The 6673-nt window shown below is 42.1% G+C and overlaps 1 non-coding gene across 1 annotated transcript; it reads left to right on the top strand.

Moving 5' to 3' along the window:
- Window positions 1-255: 255 nt before the first annotated feature.
- Window positions 256-362, top strand: LOC141625366 (small nucleolar RNA R71). Its single transcript, XR_012535151.1, has one exon. It is a non-coding gene; the product is annotated as a small nucleolar RNA R71 (small nucleolar RNA).
- The last annotated feature ends 6311 nt before the right edge of the window (window positions 363-6673 follow it).

The raw sequence follows: 6673 nt of genomic DNA on the forward strand, positions 1-6673 counted from the left end.
AATTCCAACTTGTCAAATCTAGCATTCATGGTCTCCAGCTGAGCCAAAACCTGCTTATCAACTGCATGAACTGTTCTTATCCCATCCCTCGGGTTTCCATACTCAGCACTGTGATTCGCCATCTCCTCAATAAGTGACCACCCCTTATCATCATCAGTATTATCCTGAAATCTCCCACTAGATGCCGCATCAAGTATGGCTCTGTGGTCGTCATACAGCCCATTGTAGAACTGATTAGCTAGAAACCATGGGTCAAAACCATGGTGAGGAATAGACCTCACCAACTTCTTGAATCGTGACCATGCTTCATAGAAACTTTCATCGGGAGCCTGTCTGAAACTGGTAATCTTGGCCCTCAGCAGGTTGGTGCGTTGTGGAGGGAAATATCTCTTGTAAAATGCAAGAGCAAGAGACTCCCAATCTGTAACTCAATGTTTGTGCGGTCAGTCGATCGACCACTCCCTGGCTGAATCAGCTAAAGAGAAAGGAAATAAAACTTCCTTAATCTTGTCTTGAGTTACTGATGTGACCATAATTAGCGCACATTTAGTCCCCGAATTAGCCTTATTCCCATGCTTTTTAGTGCATATTTGGGTCATTTATTGTCTTTAGTTCTTTGTTTTGCATATTCTTTGAGGTTTTGTGTCCTTGGTAGGAAAGGAGTGCAAACCTTGCATTTTCATGGCAAAATGAGACTAAATTGATTGAATCCAATGACCAAGCATCAAGGAGAGACAAGATTAGAAGGCCTTTGTACATATTATAGTAGTTGGGCAATGATGAGGAAAGATCCTTGCATCCCCAAGGAAATCCCCAAGGATTTTATGAAGAAAAAGGAAGAAAAGAAGAAGAAACACGACTGAGCAACAATCCGCCCGTCTTCCCCTGAAGACGCCCGTCCCCAGGACCACAATCCGTGTGTCTTCTACCAAAGACGCCCGGGCAGCAGCACCTAGAAGACGCCCGTCTTCTCCCAAAGACGCCCGGGCAGAGACTCAGGAATCCGGCCATCCCGTGCCTAAGACGCACGGATTCCAAGACAGCGCACATCCGTTTCCTCAAGCTTCAAGAAAGATGCCCTTCCTTCAGAAAATACCGGCGTTTCCCTAAGTAGGGACTTAATCGTCATTTAAGCCCTTAGTTAACCCTAATGCATCCACCTAATTTCCACTATAAATACCCCATTAGTCTAATTAGAAGAGCATGTTCTTCTTATCAATTCTTAGAGTAGTTAATATCAATCAAATCTCTCTTTAGTTTTGTAATCAACAATTAATCAAGTTTTAATACAAGTTTTATTTCCTTAATCTCTCTTTTGTTCATCCTTTATTTTGGGTAATTGAAGATTATTTGGGTTATTATTGGGAGATTGACAACCTCTCAATCAAGCATCAAGTACTTCTATTATTCCTTGCTTTATTATTGAAATCATTAGTAGGTATCATTCTCTTAATCCCCTTTTAATTATTGCTAATTACTTTCATTTGTTCATCATGTTTCACTTTGTTGGTATGATTGACAACCTTGCTAGCATGTTCAACATGATAATGAGTGAGTAGTTTTATAGCTAGGGTTAATGGGTAATTAGGGGAAACCAACATGGGGAATGATTCATGCTTAAATTAATATGCTTTCATGGTTTATTTGCTTGCTTGTTTTGATCTCAACTCATGCACATGTTATGTTTGATGAAATGTGAGCCTATGAATCCTTGCATTTTTTACCCATCACCTATCTTTTCAATGAGACTTGTAAGACATAAAACAAATCGAGTCTCATTAGACCATGCATGTTGTTGAGTAGGGAAGACTAAGTCGACTTGTAGGTGTTGTACAATCTAATCGATTCGGCTCCGGGACCCAAACTTTCCTAGGATTGTAAGATATAACCCAACTCAATCCATCACAACAATAATTGCTTGCTTATAATTTGAGAACATGTTTGTATGGTCAATTCCCATGAATCCCCTATGACCCCATGACACCCTAGTGCTTTTTATCAATTGTTTACAACCCTTTCAATTCATCTTGCTTATTTACTTTCATTGCTGTTTAGTTTAGTGACCTTCTACATCAACCAAAATTGTGACACCCATAAGACACCACTAGTTGCAATAGAAATCTCATTTCAATTCCCGTCCCTTGGGATCCGACCTTTACTTGCCTCTTGACTTATAGTAGAGTTGTTTGTGAAGTTATAAATTGTGTTTTGGTCTAGGTGCTTCCAACGACAATTGTTCCGAAAAATAGAATATAGCTCCGAAAATAGTCCGACCAGTTACCCCCTTAGTGGCGGGGATAGTAGAACAGTAATCGGTAAAGGTCTCCATATGCTTCCTCGGATCTTCACCTGCCACACCTCTTTAAATATTTCTCTCCACCATATTGATATAAGAAGGACGAATGTCGAATGTATTCCCATCCTCAGTCTAGAGATTGAAACCCTTCGGAATAGAGGATGCTTTAGGCACTAAATGACTGGAAAGCTTAGGCATCTTTACTGTAGAAATCGGACTGTCTTCGAAAAGAGAGTGATGTAGCTCTGGCTCGAAAGTACTCAAGTCTTCCTTTCGTGATTTTCTCTGTAGACGGAGTCTATGCCTGAATAATCTCTCTGGCTCTAAATCAGCTGAAACTAATTCAAACCTGTCTGACCTGGCCATAAACAACACTGAAAGAAAATAATAAGAACGGCCTCAAGGAATAAAAATTCCCTGAGACGGATAAAATAAACGGAACGAAAACAAATAGGGCAATTGCCTCCCCGGCAACGGCGCCAAAATTTGACATGTCTGTCGTGTACCTGCCAAAAATAAACTAACTAAACTAACTATATAGCTAGGGAAGTCAGGTCGATCTCCACAGGGAGGCAAGATATCTGTAGAAGTCCGTCTATTTGGTCACAAATGAGGGGGGGGGGGGGGTTGGTTGAATTGTTATCTACACTACGAGTTTTAAATAAAAGAGAGATAAAGGGTAAGAGCAGTAAAAGCAAGAAATAAGATTAAACTATCAGATAGAGAGGGACATGTCAGGATTTCGGTTCACTACGGTAGTCCAGTGACTCAGCTGTAAATGACTCATACGAATTAATGTAAGACGGATATTGAAAGGTCCTTTCGGTCCACTTTCTATCCTAAATTACCACTAACTTAATTTTCATTCTCGTCAGGGTAGTCTACTGTTCATAGCAGGCCTATTTAGTCCAATCTTTCGATCTAGGATTAATTTTAGCCAGGTTAAAGGATGACTCAGAAGTGTGCACTCAACTAAGTCGAATAAATACAATTAAATTGCTATGGTGACAGAGTCTTATAATCAATTCATCTAATTCATTCACTACATCGTCACATTCCTACCGCAGATCCCCTAATCCCAACATGAAAGGGGTTTAGCTACTCATGTCGCTAATTAAACTAACAACAGATAAAATTCCAGCAGTAAACATTATGAAATAAACAATAAAATTCATTAAGGAGGAATTAGGGCAGAAGAATAATCGAAATAGAACAAATGATTAAAGCAACAAATGATTAACTATTATTAAGGGAAGAGAAAGGATTACAGTCGTGCGAATTCCGGCGTAAAGAACACAAAATCCGAGCGAAAATAGATCTGAGAGCAAGGTTACAGTGAAGGGAAATAAGCAACGGAGTAAAGTTTACAGTAGAAAGTTTAGATAATGAAAAGATAGATCCTAATGACCTAGTAAAGCGTGCTTAAATAGCAAAGTAATTAAGTTTAGCGAAATAAACATAACACGGGCTGTTTAGAAGCCCATAACAGCAAAACCACTCGATCGAGTGGATTAAAACCACTCGATCGAGCAAACACCTCAGCAAATCTACTCGATCGAGTAGAAAGTTACTCGATCGAGTAACTCGTCTTTCTGCAAGCTAAGGATCGAGTAGAATTCTACTCGATCGATCATCCTGGGACGTAAAAACCACTCGATCGAGTGGTAGAACTGCTCGATCGAGTACTTCATCATCATTTCAGCTCAAGTCCGCGCCTAAATGCTTCGTAATCCGTGCCATGACGCTTCCAAACGTAGTATCTCACTCTGGAAAAATCCCGTCGCCTCTAAATGCATGCAAAAAGGACGAAAAAGAGTACGATTCCACTACTTTCACGTTCATTTCTACAAAATGGACAAAACGAACCAAAGTAGCCAATTCGGGGCAAAATACTATAAAAACAGTATAAAACTGCATAGAAATACGTGCTGAAATAGACCAAAAAGACTATATAAAAAGCACGTATCACACCTCAAGAACTTAGGATAGGGACCACCCTTGACCCCTCGGAAAGACAGCAGTTCATCGACCTCCTACACGAATACAAGGACGTATTCACATGGTCCTACAAAGACATGTCTGGGATCGATAGAGAGATTACAGAGCACAGGATACCCATTAAACCCGGAGCTAAACCCGTGAAACAAAAGTTGCGCCGTATGCGCCCTGAAAATCAAGGAAGAAGTAGACAAACAGTTCAAAGCCGGATTCATCAAAGTGTCCGAATACTCTGACTGGTTGGCCAACATAGTCCCCGTGCCCAAGAAAGATGGGAGAATTCGGGTTTGCGTCGACTTTAGAGACCTGAACAAAGCAAGTCCAAAAGATGACTTCCCTCTACCACATGTTGACATCCTGGTGGACAACACCACCAAGCATACCCTATTATCATTCATGGATGAGTATGCTGGGTACAACCAGATCAAAATGGCTGAGGAAGACATGCACAAGACTGCATTCACTACACAATGGGGTACATATTGTTACACTGTCATGCCCTTCGGTCTAATCAACGCCAGAGCAACTTACCAAAGAATCGCCACCACTCTCCTACACGACATGATGCACAAGGACGTGGAGGTATATCTCGATGACATGATCGTCAAATCAAAAGAGCGGGATGGCCACATCAGCGCCCTTTGGAAATTCTTCGCTCGTCTTCGAAAATACAACATTAGACTAAATCCTCAGAAGTGTGCATTCTATGTCACCTCCGAAAAACTCTTGGGATACGTCGTCAGCAAAACGGGCATCGAAATTGATCCTACCAAAATCAAAGCTCTTCAGCAAATGCTTCGACCTAAGAACGAGAAGGAGATTCGGGGCTTTCTCGGTCAAGTCCAATACATCAGCCGCTTCATAGCCAAGCTCACTATGATTTGCGAACCAATCTTCAAGAAGTTTCTCGCCTCCGATCACACCGATTGGGACGATGATTGTCAAAAAGCCTTCGACAGGATAAAATCCTATCCAAACCTCATGTCCTCATGCAACCTCAACAAGGAATTCCCTTATCCATATATCTGACTGTCACCGACACAGCCATGAGAGCAATACTAGCACAAACAGTCGACGACGAACTACATCAATAAGAAGTTCATCGAATACGAAAAAAGGTACACCCAACTGGAAAAGACGTGCCTTGCCCTGATTTGGTCAACAAAGAAGCTGCGACATTACATGCTCAGCTACACGGTTCACATCTACTCCAAGATAGACCCAGTCAAATATATCTTCGAAAAATCCCATACTAAACGGAAGGCTGTCTAGATGGACACTCATGCTATCCGAATTTGACCTCAAATTCGTACCCCTGAAGGTTATCAAGGGAAGGGCAGTTGCCGATTTCCTGGCAGAAAATCCCATCAACGAGGATCCAACGACCGACACATGGTCACTCCCTGACAAAGACATCCTTTGTGCCGACACCGACGCATGGGATCTATACTTCGATGGTGCATCAAACCTAAGAGGCTTTGGGGTAGGAATCCTTATAATATCACCGGAAGGGGAACATGTTCCGATCTCAGTCAAGCTAGACTTCGCTGTCACCAATAATGCTGCCGAATATGAAGCATGCCTCATCGGCCTACAAGCAGCCATAAGACTTGCATCAAGAAATTAAGGGTCCACGACGATTCCTCACTCATCATCAATCAGGTGTCCGGATCATGAAAAATCCGAAGCTACATCTTGGCACCCTACCAAGCAAAAATCAATCAAGAGGCCGAATTCTTCGACCAAATCGACTACTTCCACTTGCCACAAAGGAAAATTAATTTGCTCATGCCCTAGCAAAACTGGTCGCGCTCGTCAACATACCTGACGACATGACATCGTTGCCCCTGTGTGTCGAGAGAAGGAGCGAGCCAGATCACACCTGCGCCATCAACAACGACGAGGAAAACCATATCGAACCTTGGTACCAAGCCATCCTCAACTATAAAACCAAAAATGAATTCCCTCCAAACTCTGATACAAGAGGACAAAGAGCCATCCGTTTACTTGCATCACAATTTGTGATAAACCAAGAACAACTATACAAAAGAACACCCCAGGGGATTCTTCTCCTTTGCATTGATCACCATAAAGCCGAAAAAGTCAGGGATAAGGTCCACAACAGAGAATACGGCCCTCACATGAGCGCAATGGTGCTGGCCCAAAAAATCATGCGGTTAGGCTACTACTGGACCACCATGGAAGGCGATTGCAGAAACTACGTCAAACATTGCCACAACTGCCAATTCTTCGCCAACATACAACACCTACCACCATACCTTTGATACACCATGACATCACCCTGGCCTTTCTCGATCTTGGCCTTCGACATCATCGAAAAGGTTAACCCGATAGGCACTAAGGGGCATTGTTTTGTCC

The sequence above is a fragment of the Silene latifolia genome, chromosome X (genome assembly GCF_048544455.1).
Source record: "Silene latifolia isolate original U9 population chromosome X, ASM4854445v1, whole genome shotgun sequence".
In the NCBI taxonomy this organism is placed as follows: Eukaryota; Viridiplantae; Streptophyta; class Magnoliopsida; order Caryophyllales; family Caryophyllaceae; genus Silene; species Silene latifolia.